The sequence below is a fragment of the Engystomops pustulosus genome, chromosome 3 (genome assembly GCF_040894005.1).
Source record: "Engystomops pustulosus chromosome 3, aEngPut4.maternal, whole genome shotgun sequence".
NCBI classification, from domain to species: Eukaryota; Metazoa; Chordata; class Amphibia; order Anura; family Leptodactylidae; genus Engystomops; species Engystomops pustulosus.
The window spans coordinates 232,110,398-232,133,468 of record NC_092413.1 but is presented as its reverse complement, the minus strand read 5'-3'; the positions used below and the strand labels follow the sequence as shown (position 1 = coordinate 232,133,468).

General features: G+C 39.7%; 1 protein-coding gene across 1 annotated transcript in view; it reads right to left on the bottom strand.

Annotated features, from left to right (window-relative positions):
• Positions 1-5,930: 5,930 nt before the first annotated feature.
• LOC140122791 (adhesion G-protein coupled receptor F3-like) overlaps positions 5,931-23,071 on the bottom strand; it is a 39,726-nt gene continuing 22,585 nt past the window's right edge. Inside the window, exon 7 of the mRNA XM_072143989.1 lies at positions 5,931-8,346. The gene's annotated coding sequence lies outside the window, so the exon portion shown is untranslated. The remainder of the gene's footprint in view (positions 8,347-23,071) is intronic.

Genomic DNA, 23,071 nt, shown 5'->3' with positions numbered 1-23,071 from the left:
TGATTGGGGAAGCGACACATGCAGGAGATCGGGTGCAGGATCTTAGTGACTCCCCACACAGCGCATTATACACGGACGATGCACTTACATGCACCAGGAAGAAGAAGGTGAACTCTGGGGACCTGAGCGGGGAAGCGACACATGCAGGATATCGGACGCAGGATCTTAGTGACTCCCGCACAGCGCATTATACATGGACAATGCACTTACATGCACCAGGAAGAAGAAGGTGAAATCCAGGGACCTGAGCGGGGAAGCGACACATGCAGGATATCGGGGGCACGATCTTAGTGACTCCCTGCACAGCGCATTATACACGGACAATGCACTTACATGCACCAGGAAGAAGAAGGTGAACTCCGGGGACCTGAGCGGGGAAGCAACAAATGCAGGATATCGGGTGCAGGATCTTAGTGACTCCCCGCACAGCGCATTATACACGGACAATGCACTTACAGGCACCAGGAAGAAGAAGGTGAACTCCGGGGACCTGAGCGGGGAAGCAACACATGCAGGATATCGGGTGCAGGATCTTAGTGACTCCCCGCACAGCGCATTATACACGGACAATGCACTTACAGGCACCAGGAAGAAGAAGGTGAACTCTGGGGACCTGAGCGGGGAAGCGACACATGCAGGATATCAGGTGCACGATCTTAGTGACTCCCCGCACAGCGCATTATACACGGACAATGCACTTACATGCACCAGGAAGAAGAAGGTGAACTCCAGGGACCTGAGTGGGGAAGCAACACATGCAGGATATCGGGGCAGGATCTTAGTGACTCCCCGCACAGCTCATTATACACGGACAATGCACTTACATGCACCAGGAAGAAGAAGGTGAACTCCGGGGACCTGAGCGGGGAACCGACACATGCAGGATATCGGACGCAGGATCTTAGTGACTCCCCGCACAGCACATTATACACGGACAATTCACTTACATGCACCAGGAAGAAGGTGAACTCCAGGGACCTGAGCGGGGAAGCGACACATGCAGGATATCGGGTGCAGGATCTTAGTGACTCCCCGCACAGCGCATTATACACGGACAATGCACTTACATGCACCAGGAAGAAGAAGGTGAACTCCGGGGACCTGAGCGGGGTAGCGACACATGCAGGATATCTGGCGCACGATCTTAGTGACTCCCCGCACAGCGCATTATACACGGACAATGCACTTACATGCACCAGGAAGAAGAAGGTGAACTCCAGGGACCTGAGTGGGGAAGCAACACATGCAGGATATCGGGGCAGGATCTTAGTGACTCCCCGCACAGCTCATTATACACGGACAATGCACTTACATGCACCAGGAAGAAGAAGGTGAACTCCGGGGACCTGAGCGGGGAACCGACACATGCAGGATATCGGACGCAGGATCTTAGTGACTCCCCGCACAGCGCATTATACACGGACAATGCACTTACATGCACCAGGAAGAAGAAGGTGAACTCCGGGGACCTGAGCGGGGAAGCAACACATGCAGGATATCGGGGCAGGATCTTAGTGACTCCCCGCACAGCTCATTATACACGGACAATGCACTTACATGCACCAGGAAGAAGAAGGTGAACTCCGGGGACCTGAGCGGGGAAGCGACACGTGCAGGATATCGGGGCAGGATCTTAGTGACTCCACCGCACAGCTCATTATACACGGACAATGCACTTACATGCACCGGGAAGAAGAAGGTGAACTCCGGGGACCTGAGCGGGGAAGCGACACATGCAGGATATCGGGGGCAGGATCTTAGTGACGCACCGCACAGCGCATTATACACGGACAATGCACTTACATGCACCAGAAAGAAGAAGGTGAACTCCGGGGACCTGAGCGGGGAAGCAACACATGCAGGATATCGGGGCAGGATCTTAGTGACTCCCCGCACAGCTCATTATACACGGACAATGCACTTACATGCACCGGGAAGAAGAAGGTGAACTCCGGGGACCTGAGCGGGGAAGCGACACATGCAGGATATCGGACGCAGGATCTTAGTGACTCCCCGCACAGCGCATTATACACGGACAATGCACTTACATGCACCAGGAAGAAGAAGGTGAACTCCAGGGACCTGAGCGGGGAAGCGACACATGCAGGATATCGGGTGCACGATCTTAGTGACTCCCCGCACAGCGCATTATACACGGACAATGCACTTACATGCACCAGGAAGAAGAAGGTGAACTCCGGGGACCTAAGCGGGGAAGCGACACATGCAGGATATCGGGGGCAGGATCTTAGTGACTCCCCGCACAGCGCATTATACACGGACAATGCACTTACATGCACCAGAAAGAAGAAGGTGAACTCCGGGGACCTGAGCGGGGAAGCAACACATGCAGGATATCGGGGCAGGATCTTAGACACTCCCCGCACAGCTCATTATACACGGACAATGCACTTACATGCACCAGGAAGAAGAAGGTGAACTCCGGGGACCTGAGCGGGGAAGCGACACATGCAGGATATCGGACGCAGGATCTTAGTGACTCCCCGCACAGCGCATTATACACGGACAATGCACTTACATGCACCGGGAAGAAGAAGGTGAACTCAAGGGACCTGAGCGGGGAAGTGACACATGCAGGATATCGGACGCAGGATCTTAGTGACTCCCCGCACAGCGCATTATACACGGACAATGCACTTACATGCACCAGGAAGAAGAAGGTGAACTCCAGGGACCTGAGCGGGGAAGCGACACATGCAGGATATCGGGTGCACGATCTTAGTGATTCCCCGCACAGCGCATTATACACGGACAATGCACTTACATGCACCAGGAAGAAGAAGGTGAACTCCGGGGACCTAAGCGGGGAAGCGACACATGCAGGATATCGGGGGCAGGATCTTAGTGACGCACCGCACAGCACATTATACTCGGACAATGCACTTACATGCACCAGGAAGAAGAAGGTGAACTCCAGGGACCTGAGCGGGGAAGCGACACATGCAGGATATCGGGTGCACGATCTTAGTGATTCCCCGCACAGCGCATTATACACGGACAATGCACTTACATGCACCAGGAAGAAGAAGGTGAACTCCGGGGACCTAAGCGGGGAAGCGACACATGCAGGATATCGGGGGCAGGATCTTAGTGACGCACCGCACAGCACATTATACTCGGACAATGCACTTACATGCACCAGAAAGAAGAAGGTGAACTCCTGGGACCTGAGCGGGGAAGTGACACGTGCAGGAAATCGGGCGCAGGATCTTAGTGACTCCCGCACAGCACATTATACATGGACAATGCACTTACATGCACCAGGAAGAAGAAGGTGAACTCCAGGGACCTGAGCGGGGAAGCGACACATGCAGGATATCGGGCGCACGATCTTAGTGACTCCCCGCACAGCGCACTATACACGGACAATGCACTTACATGCACCAGGAAGAAGAAGGTGAACTCTGGGGACCTGAGCGGGGAAGCGACACATGCAGGATATCGGGCGCAGGATCTTAGTGACTCCTCGCACAGCGCATTATACACGGACAATGCACTTACATGCACCAGGAAGAAGAAGGTGAACTCCTGGGACTTGAGCGGGGAAGCGACACATGCAGGATATCGGGCGCAGGATCTTAGTGACTCCCCGCACAGCGCATTATACATGGACAATGCACTTACATGCACCAGGAAGAAGAAGGTGAACTCCGGGGACCTGAGCAGGGAAGCGACACATGCAGGATATCGGGGGCACGATCTTAGTGACTCCCCGCACAGCACATTATACACGGACAATGCACTTACATGCACCAGGAAGAAGAAGGTGAACTCCAGGGACCTGAGCGGGGAAGCGACACATGCAGGATATCGGGTGCAGGATCTTAGTGACTCCCCGCACAGCACATTATACACGGACAATGCACTTACATGCACCAGGAAGAAGAAGGTGAACTCCGGGGTCCTGAGTGGGGAAGCGACACATGCAGGATATCGGGCGCAGGATCTTAGTGAATCGTGCAGGACATTGCGCATGACATCCTCGTCAGACAGTCCAGATTGGGGATCGCGACAGGACCGGGTAAGTAAATGTGCCCCATTGTCTGGAGTATAAGCCAAGGGTGGGAAATGCAGCCACTACTCTCTAATGTAATGCCTAGTAGTCTCCCCTCATTAATAAAATATCCACAGCAGCCCCCCTAATTAATATAATATTCAGCAGAGCTTCCCCATTAATAAAATGTCCACCACTGAGCCCCCTTAAAAACTAAACGTAGTACTCACCCTCCAGCGCTCACCCCCAGTGTCCTCTTCTCCCGGGGGTGAGGGTCAGAGGTTGAGTATATAATCCAGTATAAGCCACGTGGGGTTTTTTCAACACAAAAATTGTGCTGAAATACTTGGTTTATACTCCGATATAAAAAATAAACAAAAAATTGAAGTAAAAGAATCATCAAAATCCGAAGCAATTGCATAGCAAGTCCTGCTCTCGAAGTGGGACCGATTATCTAGAGAGATCTGTGCAACTGCTGGGGATGTGTTAAGCTCACAGAGCATTGTCTAGACTGGATACTGTTTAATCCACTACTCATAGACATCAAGGATATTGTATCAATCTGTGATAGAAATCTACACAGATGAAGTGTGACGCTCACAGAGCATTGTCTAGACTGGATACTATTGTATCCACATCTACTCTCTACGTGGCTGGTCCTACTCTGAGATATATATGAGGTATATATGTAGTTGTTACCTTGTATGGAGTCAGAGCATTGTCTAGACTGGATACCTCTCCATTACTCAAGCACATACAAGGATTTACTCTTTTGGTTAGCAGAAGGTAAAACAGACATAAAAGTCCTAAATGTTCTGCTGATTTTGCAATATATAGAAGAGGAAGCAGGAAATGATAGAAACAAGTAAAACGGTCCCCTACTTAAGGACACCCGACTTACAGACAACCCATAGTTACAGACAGACCCCTCTAACCTCTGGTGAAGCTCCCCGGGTGCAATAATCAGCTGTACGGTGTCTGTAATGAAGCTTTATTGATAATCCTTGGTCCCATTACAGCAAAAAATGTTTAAACTCCAATTGTTACTGGGGCAAAAAATTTTTTTGTCTGGATCTACAATTATAAAATATACAGTTTCGACTTACATACAAATTCAACTTAAGAACAAACCTCCAGACCCTATCTTGTATGTAACCCGGGGACTGCCTGTATACAGAAAATGTTATCAAGAAGTAGAAGCATCATGCTGGGGTCATCAGTGAAGACATCCTATGGAGAGGTCAGTATGGAGAAGATATCTAGGAGGAGAAGTGTATGAAGAACACCCCACACAAGGTCTACAGAGAAGACATGGATAAATGTGGTGCTGGTGATGTGCCAGTGTGTGAGAAGGTGATGAAGATTAAGCAGTCTGTGGCCACTTTATAGAAGCAATGCACAGAGACTAGAAGGTGGATTCACATGAGAAGTGTCGACGTGTCAACTTCAAGTCACAGGTTTGAGGGAATTGTGAAAATGACAAACCTTGGATAAGTCTACAGCGAAGCCTCATGTACCGGCGTCTGGTCCCTACCATCAGGAACATCCTGAATATATACTAAATAGCAGGTTCTTCTACTTACATTGACATCAGAACACCCCAGCATGGAGAGGATCAGGAGGCATCTCAGCGTGGTCCTCAGCCACTCCATCCTTCACTGTCTGCAGGTATCAGGCTCGGCTTCATGTATGGTCCAGGATGATACATGGTCCATGCAAATCCTACTCTTCTAAGTTCTCAGAAAACCCATTACCATAAGTGAGTGATGGAGCGGTGTCACACTCATGCGAAACTTATCCGGATCAGACATGACCCAGGCAATCGCTGACTCGGTGAAAATTGAGATGAAAGGAAAGTAAAGGAATCTGCCTGACCAACCCCTTCTAAATAAATAAACATACATACAACTTTTGAATTGGAAGGTGATTGGTCACAGCCTTTATTGAAAATGTTTTACAATCTGCAAAAAACAAACTTTATTAAAACACAAATCATATAACAATTTTTGTACAGGTTAAAAATGATGGGTTAGCAGAGTCCTTGACAACAGATCCCACATATTGCCACCAATATTTTCCACAAGAATTCTCATCCGGTCCATTTTTTACCATTATGTATGCTCAGTAAGCATGCTCGGCGTGCTGTGCCACAACTACCAAAACCACTAGCCGCCAACCTCCTAGCCAGTGGCGCGAGCAGAGGTGACTAACCATTAGACCAACCAGGTCCTAAAAGGGAGGCCACCCCCTGAAGGATCCTGGCATAATTCCTCTTAACTTCCGGACTTAAATGACCACCACCATATTTTCTTCATAGAATACAAGACACAGTACGTGGAGTTTCTCTGTATATTGTGGTCTAGGACGGGAGATTCTCCAATTCTCCTTAAAAAACGTATTCAATGAACAATGTCCAAAAATTGACCAAACAGATATTCTTTCACCCCCAGGAAGAAGCGACGGCGAAACGTGCGTCGGGGTGCTGTGGTGGTGGTCAAAGCCTCCCTCCTGTAGCTTTTCATCATGTCACGCCCGGGTGGGTAATTTGTATATATAGTTACTCTTACATATATATTTAGGCTATTACGGTGGATATGCGTTTACATTTGATTGACTTTTTGGACCACCACCACGCTCTTTTGTGTCTTGTGGAATATTTTATATGGTTTTAACATTATGTGTCTTGATTGCTGTAAATAATTTACAATAAAGATTGTTGTTATTTGATTCCCAACAAATAGTCCTTTGTCTGTGTTGGGATAGATTGTTGTCCTATATGCCTCTTTTGGTATTGCTATTGTTCATTGAACACCATCATATTTTCATCAACTTATTATCCACTTTACCAATTGAATTAGCTGTTGCCAAGAACCCCGCCCCGCCCCACATCCTAAACTAACCTAACCACTACCCCACCTGACAGAAGAATATAACTACTTGTATCCCGTCTCCCAAAACCCACATGAGTGACCCTGATACAAACAAAGCTAAGGGAGGGTGGGTGGGACAATTTTCTCAAGTTAAAAGATGGCTGCCCTTCCTAAGCCCCATATATAAACCCCTCACTATCTCCTCCCCCCAATTCCTGAATTCTCCACCCCCCAGTAACCACTCCACCCATCATTTTCTCTCCTCTCATCCCTGCCTGTCATGGCCGCACTGCTAACATTTCCACGTCTTTTTCTGTTACATTGCTCTCGGCATTGGAATTATCGTTTCTATACTTATAGATTGGACATCTAGGAGGACATTTACGTTTTTATTTATTTGTATGCGCATTCTAGGAAAAGGGGAGAGTGATTCGAATTTTAGTATTATATATTATATGGAACCCTGGGGAACTAGAACTGTCAAGTTGTGTGGAGGAAGCTGAGGATATGGGAAGTTTCAGAGCCAAAGGTGTAGAGATAATTCTTACACTCCAGAACTATGGGTATGATAGGGAGGACATAGAACAGGACAATGGCCCGAAAGATATGTGGAGATGGTGAAGAAATGGGTCACGGATAGTGAGGTAGAGTGGCTACTTTGGCCACAAAGTCCCAAAACCTCAACCCAATCCAACACTTGTGGGTAGAGCTGGAGAGAAATCCCTATCCACACCCAAGTGATTCCCCGGGATCCACCAACATTGGGAATATAGAATAGTATAGAAAACACCAACAATCAGTTTTCTGTGGGACTTGCCGGATTGAGGGGATGTGAGGAAGGATCCGAGCAGAGGTGGATAACAAAATACTAACAAATAACAAAATTATTAAAATAAAGATATAGATTTTTAGGATCAAAACTGTAACAATGCAGCAACATGACAAGAATCTGCAGAACAAATCATATGCTAAATAGTTACTGGAGACAATACCCTACACAATCTAATCATGTGCAATGGACTTCCATGATCCTATAAAGTACCCAAGCCTCCCCCAACGACGTGGAGACGAACTTCATTTCCTACTCATCCAGCTGTCATGGCCTCACATGATGCAGTGTGAAAATGTTCTTGACCAAGAGACCAATATCGATGATTTGATGATGAGGTTTCTCTTCTTCCGGTATCTGCCTAATGGCTGCTCCTCCATGAGAACCCGTCAGCTTTCCCTTAGCAATCAGCCTAATAATACACTGAGCTCTGAGGATGTAATTTGTAGCATATAAAAAGGAAAAGATTGTTCCACCAGCAGTAACAATGTAGCTACATGACGAGAATCTGCATAACTAATTGTATGCTACATCACAGCAAGTCACACGTATGTATGAGAATCCAAGAGGATTGTCTGTAATATGATTGTAGTCTCACATTCAGAGATGTAGAGGATGAGGAGATATCAAGGCTGAAAGTAAAAAAAAAAAAATTGTTAGAATATAACTACTATAATATTGCCCCCTATATAATACTGCCCCATATGTACAGGAGTATAACTACTAAAATACTGCCCCCTATGTACAAGAATATAACTACTATAATACTGCCCCCTATATAATACTGCCCCCTATATAATACTGCCCCCTATATAATACTGCCCCATATGTACAGGAGTATAACTACTATAATACTGCCCCCTATGTACAAGAATATAACTACTATAATACTGCCCCCTATATAATACTGCCCCCTATATAATACTGCCCCCTATATAATACTGCCCCATATGTACAGGAGTATAACTACTATAATACTGCCCCCTATGTAAAAGAATATAACTACTATAATACTGCCCCCTATGTACAGGAATATAACTACTATAATACTGCCCCCTATGTACAGGAATATAACTACTATAATACTGCCCTCTATGTACAGTAATATAACTACTATAATACTGCCCCCTATGTACAGGGATATAACTACTATAATACTGCCCCCTATGTACAGGAATATAACTACTATAATACTGCTCCCTATGTACAGGAATATAACTACTATAATACTTCCCCCTATGTACAGGAACATAACTACTATAACACTGCCCCCTATGTACAGGAATATAACTACTATAATACTGCCCCCTATGTACAGGAATATAACTACTATAATACTGACCCCTATGTACAGGAATATAACTACTATAATACTGCCCCCTATGTACAGGAATATAACTACTATAATACTGCCCCTATGTACAGGAATATAACTACTATAATACTGCCCCTATGTACAGGAATATAACTACTATAATACTGCCCCCTATGTACAAGAATATAACTACTATAATACTGCCCCCTATGTACAGGAATATAACTACTATAATACTGCCCCCTATGTACAAGAATATAACTACTATAATACTGCCTCCTATGTACAAGAATATAACTACTATAATACTGCCCCCTATCTACAGGAATATAACTACTATAATACTGCCCCCTATGTACAGGGATATAACTACTATAATACTGCCCCCTATGTACAGGAATATAACTACTAAAATACTGCCACCTATGTACAAGAATATAACTACTATAATACTGCCCCCTATGTACAGGAATATAACTACTATAATACTGCCCCCTATGTACAAGAATATAACTACTATAATACTGCCCCCTATGTACAACAACATAACTACTATAATACTGCCCCCTATGTAAAGGAATATAACTACTATAATACTGCCCCCTATGTACAGGAATATAACTACTATAATACTGCCCCCTATGTACAGGAATATAACTACTATAATACTGCCCCTATGTACAGGAATATAACTACTATAATACTGCCCCCTATGTACAGGAATATAACTACTATAATACTGCCCCCTATGTACAGGAATATAACTACTATAATACTGCTCCCTATGTACAGGAATATAACTACTATAATACTGCCCCCTATGTACAGGAATATAACTACTATAATACTGCCTCTATGTACAGGAATATAACTACTATAATACTGTCCCCTATGTACAGGAATATAACTACTATAATACTGCCCCCTATGTACAAGAATATAACTACTATAATACTGACCCCTATGTACAAGAATATAACTACTATAATACTGCCCCCTATGTACAGGAATATAACTTCTATAATACTGCCCCTATGTACAGGAATATAACTACTATAATACTGCCCCTATGTACAGGAATATAACTACTATAATACTGCCCCCTATGTACAAGAATATAACTACTATAATACTGCCCCCTATGTACAGGAATATAACTACTATAATACTGCCCCCTATGTACAAGAATATAACTACTATAATACTGCCTCCTATGTACAAGAATATAACTACTATAATACTGCCCCCTATCTACAGGAATATAACTACTATAATACTGCCCCCTATGTACAGGGATATAACTACTATAATACTGCCCCCTATGTACAGGAATATAACTACTATAATACTGCCACCTATGTACAAGAATATAACTACTATAATACTGTCCCCTATGTACAGGAATATAACTACTATAATACTGCCCCCTATGTACAAGAATATAACTACTATAATACTGCCCCCTATGTACAACAACATAACTACTATAATACTGCCCCCTATGTAAAGGAATATAACTACTATAATACTGCCCCCTATGTACAGGAATATAACTACTATAATACTGCCCCCTATGTACAGGAATATAACTACTATAATACTGCCCCTATGTACAGGAATATAACTACTATACTACTGCCCCCTATGTACAGGAATATAACTACTATAATACTGCCCCCTATGTACAGGAATATAACTACTATAATACTGCTCCCTATGTACAGGAATATAACTACTATAATACTGCCCCCTATGTACAGGAATATAACTACTATAATACTGTCCCCTATGTACAGGAATATAGCTACTATAATACTGCCCCCTATGTACAGGAATATAACTACTATAATACTGCCCCCTATGTACAGGAATATAACTACTATAATACTGCCCCCTATGTACAGGAATATAACTACTATAATACTGCTCCCTATGTACAGGAATATAACTACTATAATACTGCCCCCTATGTACAGGAATATAACTACTATAATACTGCCTCTATGTACAGGAATATAACTACTATAATACTGCCCCTATGTACAGGAATATAACTACTATAATACTGCCCCCTATGTACAATAATATAACTACTATAATACTACCCCCTATGTACAGGAATATAACTACTATAATACTGCCCCTATGTACAGGAATATAACTACTATAATACTGCCCCCTATGTACAGGAATATAACTACTATAATACTGCCCCCTATGTACAGGAATATAACTACTATAATACTGCCCCTATGTACAGGAATATAACTACTATAATACTGCCCCCTATGTACAGGAATATAACTACTATAATACTGCCCCCTATGTACAGGAATATAACTACTATAATACTGCTCCCTATGTACAGGAATATAACTACTATAATACTGCCCCCTATGTACAGGAATATAACTACTATAATACTGCCCCTATGTACAGGAATATAACTACTATAATACTGCCCCCTATGTACAGGAATATAACTACTATAATACTGCCCCCTATGTACAGGAATATAGCTACTATAATACTGCCCCCTATGTACAGGAATATAACTACTATAATACTGCCCCCTATGTACAAGAATATAACTACTATAATACTGCCTCCTATGTACAAGAATATAACTACTATAATACTGCCCCCTATCTACAGGAATATAGCTACTATAATACTGCCCCCTATGTACAGGAATATAACTACTATAATACTGCCCCCTATGTAGAAGAATATAACTACTATAATACTGCCTCCTATGTACAAGAATATAACTACTATAATACTGCCCCCCATGTACAGGAATATAACTACTATAATACTGCCCCCTATGTACAGGGATATAACTACTATAATACTGCCCCCTATGTACAGGAATATAACTACTATAATACTGCCCCCTATGTAAAGGAATATAACTACTATAATACTGCCCCCTATGTACAGGAATATAACTACTATAATACTGCCCCCTATGTACAGGAATATAACTACTATATTACTGCCCCTATGTACAGGAATATAACTACTATAATACTGCCCCCTATGTACAGGAATATAACTACTATAATACTGCCCCCTATGTACAGGAATATAACTACTATAATACTGCTCCCTATGTACAGGAATATAACTACTATAATACTGCCCCCTATGTACAGGAATATAACTACTATAATACTGTCCCCTATGTACAGGAATATAGCTACTATAATACTGCCCCCTATGTACAGGAATATAACTACTATAATACTGCTCCCTATGTACAGGAATATAACTACTATAATACTGCCCCCTATGTACAAGAATATAACTACTATAATACTGCCCCCTATGTACAGGAATATAACTACTATAATACTTCCCCCTATGTACAAGAATATAACTACTATAATACTGCCCCCTATGTACAAGAATATAACTACTATAATACTGCCCCCTATGTACAAGAATATAACTACTATAATACTTCCCCCTATGTACAAGAATATAACTACTATAATACTGCCCCCTATGTACAGGAATATAACTACTATAATACTGCCTCTATGTACAGGAATATAACTACTATAATACTGCCCCTATGTACAGGAATATAACTACTATAATACTGCCCCCAATGTACAGGAATATAACTACTATAATACTGCCCCTATGTACAGGAATATAACTACTATAATACTGCCCCCTATGTACAAGAATATAACTACTATAATACTGCCCCCTATGTACAGGAATATAACTACTATAATACTGCCCCCTATGTACAGGAATATAACTACTATAATACTTCCCCCTATGTACAAGAATATAACTACTATAATACTGCCCCCTATGTACAAGAATATAACTACTATAATACTTCCCCCTATGTACAAGAATATAACTACTATAATACTGCCCCCTATGTACAGGAATATAACTACTATAATACTGCCTCTATGTACAGGAATATAACTACTATAATACTGCCCCTATGTACAGGAATATAACTACTATAATACTGCCCCCTATGTACAAGAATATAACTACTATAATACTTCCCCCTATGTACAAGAATATAACTACTATAATACTGCCCCCTATGTACAAGAATATAACTACTATAATACTTCCCCCTATGTACAAGAATATAACTACTATAATACTGCCCCCTATGTACAGGAATATAACTACTATAATACTGCCTCTATGTACAGGAATATAACTACTATAATACTGCCCCTATGTACAGGAATATAACTACTATAATACTGCCCCCTATGTACAGGAATATAACTACTATAATACTGCCCCTATGTACAGAAATATAACTACTATAATACTGCCCCCTATGTACAAGAATATAACTACTATAATACTGCCCCCTATGTACAGGAATATAACTACTATAATACTGCCCCCTATGTACAAGAATAGAACTACTATAATACTGCCCCCTATGTACAAGAATATAACTACTATAATAATGCCCCTATGTACAAGAATATAACTACTATAATACTGCCCCCTATGTACAAGAATATAACTACTATAATACTGTCCCCTATGTACAGGAATATTACTACTATAATACTGCCCCCTATGTACAAGAATATAACTACTATAATACTGCCCTCTATGTACAGGAATATAATTACTATAATACTGGCCCCTATGTACAAGAATATAACTACTATAATACTGCCCTCTATGTACAGGAATATAACTACTATAATACTGGCCCCTATGTACAAGAATATAACTACTATAATACTGCCCCTATGTACAGGAATATAACTAGTATAATACTGCCCCCTATGTACAGGAATATAACTACTATAATACTGCCCCTATGTACAGGAATATAACTACTATAATACTGCCCCCTATGTACAGGAATATAACTACTATAATACTGCCCCCTATATACAGGAATATAACTACTATAATATTGCCCCCTATATACAGGGATATAACTACTATAATACTGCCCCCTATGTACAGGAATATAACTACTATAATACTGCCCGCTATGTACAAGAATATAACTACTATACTACTGCCCCCTATGTACAGGAATATAACTACTATAATACTGCCCCCTATGTACAGGAATATAACTACTATAATACTGCCCCCTATGTACAGGAATATAACTACTATAATACTGCCCCCTATGTACAAGAATATAACTACTATAATACTGCCCCCTATGTACAGGAATATAACTACTATAATACTGCCCCCTATGTACAGGAATATAACTACTATAATACTGCCCCCTATGTACAAGAATATAACTACTATAATACTGCCCCCTATGTACAAGAATATAACTACTATAATACTGCCCCCTATGTACAGGAATATAACTACTATAATACTGCCCCCTATGTACAGGAATATAACTACTATAATACTGCCCCCTATGTACAGGAATACAACTACTATAATACTGCCCCCTATGTACAGGAATATAACTACTATAATACTGCCCCCTTTGTACAAGAATATAACTACTATAATACTGTCCCCTATGTACAGGAATATAACTACTATAATACTGCCCCCTATGTACAAGAATATAACTACTATAATACTGCCCCCTATGTACAAGAATATAACTACTATAATAATGCCCCTATGTACAAGAATATAACTACTATAATACTGCCCCCTATGTACAAGAATATAACTACTATAATACTGTCCCCTATGTACAGGAATATAACTACTATAATACTGCCCCCTATGTACAAGAATATAACTACTATAATACTGCCCTCTATGTACAGGAATATAACTACTATAATACTGGCCCCTATTTACAAGAATATAACTACTATAATACTGCCCTCTATGTACAGGAATATAACTACTATAATACTGGCCCCTATGTACAAGAATATAACTACTATAATACTGCCCCTATGTACAGGAATATAACTACTATAATACTGCCCCCTATGTACAGGAATATAACTACTATAATACTGCCCCCTATGTACAGGGATATAACTACGATAATACTGCCCCCTATTTACAGGAATATAACTACTATAATACTGCCCCCTATGTACAGGAATATAACTACTATAATACTGCCCCCTATGTACAAGAATATAACTACTATAATACTGCCCCCTATGTACAGGAATATAACTACTATAATACTGCCCCCTATATACAGGAATATAACTACTATAATACTGCCCCCTATGTACAAGAATATAACTACAGGCGGTCCCCTACTTAAGGACACCCGACTTACAGACAACCCATAGTTACAGACGGACCCCTCTGCCCACTGTGACCTCTGGTGAAGCTCTCTGGATGCTTTAAAATAGTCCCAGATTGCAATAATCAGCTTAAAATTGTCTGAAATGAAGCTTTATTGATAATTCTTGGTCCTATTACAGCAAAAAAATTTGAAACTCCAATTGTCACTGGGGCAAAAAAAAAAAATTGTCGGGAACTACAATGATAAAATATACAGTTTCGACTTACATACAAATTCAACTTAAGAACAAACCTACAGTCCCTATCTTGTATGTAACCCGGGGACTGCCTGGGTACTATAATACTGCCCCCTATATACAGGAATATAACTACTATAATACTGCCCCCTATGTACAGGAATATAACTACTATAATACTGCCCCCTATGTACAGGAATATAACTACTATAATACTGCCCCCTATGTACAGGAATATAACTACTATAATACTGCCCCTATGTACAAGAATATAACTACTATAATACTGCCCCTATGTACAGGAATATAACTACTATAATACTGCCCCCTATGTACAGGAATATAACTATTATAATACTGCCCCCTATGTACAGGGATATAACTACTATAATACTGCCCCCTATTTACAGGAATATAACTACTATAATACTGCCCCCTATGTACAGGAATATAACTACTATAATACTGCCCCCTATGTACAAGAATATAACTACTATAATACTGCCCCCTATGTACAGGAATATAACTACTATAATACTGCCCCCTATATACAGGGATATAACTACTATAATACTGCCCCCTATGTCCAAGAATATAACTACTATAATACTGCCCCCTATATACAGGAATATAACTACTATAATACTGCCCCCTATGTACAGGAATATAACTACTATAATACTGCCCGCTATATACAAGAATATAACTACTATACTACTGCCCCCTATGTACAGGAATATAACTACTATAATACTGCCCGCTATGTACAAGAATATAACTACTATACTACTGCCCCCTATGTACAGGAATATAACTACTATAATACTGCCCCCTATGTACAGGAATATAACTACTATAATACTGCCCCCTATGTACAAGAATATAACTACTATAATACTGCCCCCTATGTACAGGAATATAACTACTATAATACTGCCCCCTATGTACAGGGATATAACTACTATAATACTGCCCCCTATGTACAAGAATATAACTACTATAATACTGCCCCTATGTACAGGAATATAACTACTATAATACTGCCCCCTACGTACAAGAATATAACTACTATAATACTGCCCCCTATGTACAAGAATATAACTACTATAATACTGCCCCCTATGTACAGGAATATAACTACTATACTACTGCCCCCTATGTACAAGAATATAACTACTATACTACTGCCCCCTATGTACAAGAATATAACTACTATAATACTGCCCCTATGTACAGGAATATAACTACTATAATACTGCCCCCTACGTACAAGAATATAACTACTATAATTCTGCCCCCTATGTACAAGAATATAACTACTATAATACTGCCCCCTATGTACAGGAATATAACTACTATAATACTGCCCCCTATGTACAGGGATATAACTACTATAATACTGCCCCCTATGTACAGGAATATAACTACTATAATACTGCCCCCTATGTACAAGAATATAACTACTATAATACTGCTCCCTATGTACAGGAATATAACTACTATAATACTGCCCCCTATGTGCAGGAATATAACTACTATAATACTGTCCCCTATGTACAGGAATATAACTACTATAATACTGCCCCCTATGTACAGGAATATAACTACTATAATACTGCTCCCTATGTACAGGAATATAACTACTATAATACTGCCCCCTATGTACAGGAGTATAACTACTATAATACTGCCCCCTATGTACAAGAATATAACTACTATAATACTGATCCCTATGTACAGGAATATAACTACTATAATACTGCCCCCTATGTACAGGAGTATAACTACTATAATACTGCCCCCTATGTACTAGAATATAACTACTATAATACTGCCCCCTATATAATACTGCCCCCTATATAATACTGCCCCATATGTACAGGAGTATAACTACTATAATACTGCCCCCTATGTACAAGAATATAACTACTATAATACTGCCCCCTATATAATACTGCCCCTATATAATACTGCCCCCTATATAATACTGCCCCATATGTACAGGAGTATAACTACTATAATACTGCCCCCTATGTACAAGAATATAACTACTATAATACTGCCCCCTATGTACAGGGATATAACTACTATAATACTGCTCCCTATGTACAGGAATATAACTACTATAAAACTGCCCCCTATGTACAGGAACATAACTACTATAACACTGCCCCCTATGTACAGGAATATAAATACTATAATACTGCCCCCTATGTACAGGAATATAACTACTATAATACTGCCCCCTATGTACAGGAATATAACTACTATAATACTGCCCCCTATGTACAGGAATATAACTACTATAATACTGCCCCTATGTACAAGAATATAACTACTATAATACTGCCCCTATGTACAGGAATATAACTACTATAATACTGCCCCCTATGTACAGGAATATAACTATTATAATACTGCCCCCTATGTACAGGGATATAACTACTATAATACTGCCCCCTATTTACAGGAATATAACTACTATAATACTGCCCCCTATGTACAGGAATATAACTACTATAATACTGCCCCCTATGTACAAGAATATAACTACTATAATACTGCCCCCTATGTACAGGAATATAACTACTATAATACTGCCCCCTATATACAGGGATATAACTACTATAATACTGCCCCCTATGTCCAAGAATATAACTACTATAATACTGCCCCCTATATACAGGAATATAACTACTATAATACTGCCCCCTATGTACAGGAATATAACTACTATAATACTGCCCGCTATATACAAGAATATAACTACTATACTACTGCCCCCTATGTACAGGAATATAACTACTATAATACTGCCCGCTATGTACAAGAATATAACTACTATACTACTGCCCCCTATGTACAGGAATATAACTACTATAATACTGCCCCCTATGTACAGGAATATAACTACTATAATACTGCCCCCTATGTACAAGAATATAACTACTATAATACTGCCCCCTATGTACAGGAATATAACTACTATAATACTGCCCCCTATGTACAGGGATATAACTACTATAATACTGCCCCCTATGTACAAGAATATAACTACTATAATACTGCCCCTATGTACAGGAATATAACTACTATAATACTGCCCCCTACGTACAAGAATATAACTACTATAATACTGCCCCCTATGTACAAGAATATAACTACTATAATACTGCCCCCTATGTACAGGAATATAACTACTATAATACTGCCCCCTATGTACAGGGATATAACTACTATAATACTGCCCCCTATGTACAAGAATATAACTACTATAATACTGCCCCTATGTACAGGAATATAACTACTATAATACTGCCCCCTATGTACAGGAATATAACTATTATAATACTGCCCCCTATGTACAGGGATATAACTACTATAATACTGCCCCCTATTTACAGGAATATAACTACTATTATACTGCCCCCTATGTACAGGAATATAACTACTATAATACTGCCCCCTATGTACAAGAATATAACTACTATAATACTGCCCCCTATGTACTGGAATATAACTACTATAATACTGCCCCCTATGTACAAGAATATAACTACTATAATACTGCCCCCTATATTCAGGAATATAACTACTATAATACTGCCCCCTATGTACAGGAATATAACTACTATAATACTGCCCGCTATGTACAAGAATATAACTACTATACTACTGCCCCCTATGTACAGGAATATAACTACTATAATACTGCCCGCTATGTACAAGAATATAACTACTATACTACTGCCCCCTATGTACAGGAATATAACTACTATAATACTGCCCCCTATGTACAGGAATATAACTACTATAATACTGCCCCCTATGTACAAGAATATAACTACTATAATACTGCCCCCTATGTACAGAAATATAACTACTATAATACTGCCCCCTATGTACAAGAATATAACTACTATACTACTGCCCCCTATGTACAAGAATATAACTACTATAATACTGCCCCTATGTACAGGAATATAACTACTATAATACTGCCCCCTACGTACAAGAATATAACTACTATAATACTGCCCCCTATGTACAAGAATATAACTACTATAATACTGCCCCCTATGTACAGGAATATAACTACTATAATACTGCCCCCTATGTACAGGGATATAACTACTATAATACTGCCCCCTATGTACAGGAATATAACTACTATAATACTGCCCCCTATGTAAGAGAATATAACTACTATAATACTGCTCCCTATGTACAGGAATATAACTACTATAATACTGCCCCCTATGTGCAGGAATATAACTACTATAATACTGTCCCCTATGTACAGGAATATAACTACTATAATACTGCCCGCTATGTACAGGAATATATATAACTACTATAATACTGCTCCCTATGTACAGGAATATAACTACTATAATACTGCCCCCTATGTACAGGAGTATAACTACTATAATACTGCCCCCTATGTACAAGAATATAACTACTATAATACTGCTCCCTATGTACAGGAATATAACTACTATAATACTGCCCCCTATGTACAGGAGTATAACTACTATAATACTGCCCCCTATGTACAAGAATATAACTACTATAATACTGCCTCTCATATAATACTGCCCCCTATATAATACTGCCCCATATGTACAGGAGTATAACTACTATAATACTGCCCCCTATGTACAAGAATATAACTACGATAATACTGCCCCCTACATAATACTGCCCCCTATATAATACTGCCCCCTATATAATACTGCCCCATATGTACAGGAGTATAACTACTATAATACTGCCCCCTATGTACAAGAATATAACTACTATAATACTGCCCCCTATGTACAGGAATATAACTACTATAATACTGCTCCCTATGTACAGGAATATAACTACTATAATACTGCCCCCTATGTACAGGAATATAACTACTATAATACTGCTCCCTATGTACAGGAATATAACTACTATAATACTGCCCCCTATGTACAGGAATATAACTACTATAATACTGCCCCCTATGTACAAGAATATAACTACTATAATACTGCCCCCTATGTACAGGAACATAACTACTATAACACTGCCCCCTATGTACAGGAATATAACTACTATAATACTGCCCCCTATGTACAGGAATATAACTACTATAATACTGCTCCCTATGTACAGGAATATAACTACTATAATACTGCCCCCTATGTACAGGAATATAACTACTATAAAACTGCCCCTATGTACAAGAATATAACTACTATAATACTGCCCCTATGTACAGGAATATAACTACTATAATACTGCCCCCTATGTACAGGAATATAACTACTATAATACTGCCCCCTATGTACAAGAATATAACTACTATAATACTGCCCCCTATGTACAGGAATATAACTACTATAATACTGCCCCCTATGTACAAGAATATAACTACTATACTACGGCCCCCTATGTACAAGAATATAACTACTATAATACTGCCCCTATGTACAGGAATATAACTACTATAATACTGCCCCCTACGTACAAGAATATAACTACTATAATACTGCCCCCTATGTACAAGAATATAACTACTATAATACTGCCCCCTATGTACAGGAATATAACTACTATAATACTGCCCCCTATGTACAGGGATATAACTACTATAATACTGCCCCCTATGTACAGGAATATAACTACTATAATACTGCCCCCTATGTAAGAGAATATAACTACTATAATACTGCTCCCTATGTACAGGAATATAACTACTATAATACTGCCCCCTATGTGCAGGAATATAACTACTATAATACTGTCCCCTATGTACAGGAATATAACTACTATAATACTGCCCGCTATGTACAGGAATATATATAACTACTATAATACTGCTCCCTATGTACAGGAATATAACTACTATAATACTGCCCCCTATGTACAGGAGTATAACTACTATAATACTGCCTCCTATGTACAAGAATATAACTACTATAATACTGCTCCCTATGTACAGGAATATAACTACTATAATACTGCCCCCTATGTACAGGAGTATAACTACTATAATACTGCCCCCTATGTACAAGAATATAACTACTATAATACTGCCTCTCATATAATACTGCCCCCTATATAATACTGCCCCATATGTACAGGAGTATAACTACTATAATACTGCCCCCTATGTACAAGAATATAACTACGATAATACTGCCCCCTACATAATACTGCCCCCTATATAATACTGCCCCCTATATAATACTGCCCCATATGTACAGGAGTATAACTACTATAATACTGCCCCCTATGTACAAGAATATAACTACTATAATACTGCCCCCTATGTACAGGAATATAACTACTATAATACTGCTCCCTATGTACAGGAATATAACTACTATAATACTGCCCCCTATGTACAGGAATATAACTACTATAATACTGCTCCCTATGTACAGGAATATAACTACTATAATACTGCCCCCTATGTACAGGAATATAACTACTATAATACTGCCCCCTATGTACAAGAATATAACTACTATAATACTGCCCCCTATGTACAGGAACATAACTACTATAACACTGCCCCCTATGTACAGGAATATAACTACTATAATACTGCCCCCTATGTACAGGAATATAACTACTATAATACTGCTCCCTATGTACAGGAATATAACTACTATAATACTGCCCCCTATGTACAGGAATATAACTACTATAAAACTGCCCCTATGTACAAGAATATAACTACTATAATACTGCCCCTATGTACAGGAATATAACTACTATAATACTGCCCCCTATGTACAGGGATATAACTACTATAATACTGCCCCCTATGTACAGGGATATAACTACTATAATACTGCCCCCTATTTACAGGAATATAACTACTATAATACTGCCCCCTATGTACAGGAATATAACTACTATAATACTGCCCCCTATGTACAAGAATATAACTACTATAATACTGCCCCCTATGTACAGGAATATAACTACTATAATACTGCCCCCTATATACAGGGATATAACTACTATAATACTGCCCCCTATGTACAAGAATATAACTACTATAATACTGCCCCCTATATACAGGAATATAACTACTATAATACTGCCCCCTATGTACAGGAATATAACTACTATAATACTGCCCGCTATGTACAAGAATATAACTACTATACTACTGCCCCCAATGTACAGGAATATAACTACTATAATACTGCCCGCTATGTACAAGAATATAACTACTATAATACTTCCCCCTATGTACAAGAATATAACTACTATAATACTGCCCCCTATGTACAAGAATATAACTACTATAATACTTCCCCCTATGTACAAGAATATAACTACTATAATACTGCCCCCTATGTACAGGAACATAACTACTATAACACTGCCCCCTATGTACAGGAATATAACTACTATAATACTGCCCCCTATGTACAGGAATATAACTACTATAATACTGCCCCCTATGTACAGGAATATAACTACTATAATACTGCCCCCTGTGTACAAGAATATAACTACTATAATACTGCCCCCTATGTACAGGAATATAACTACTATAATACTGCCCCCTATGTACAAGAATATAACTACTAT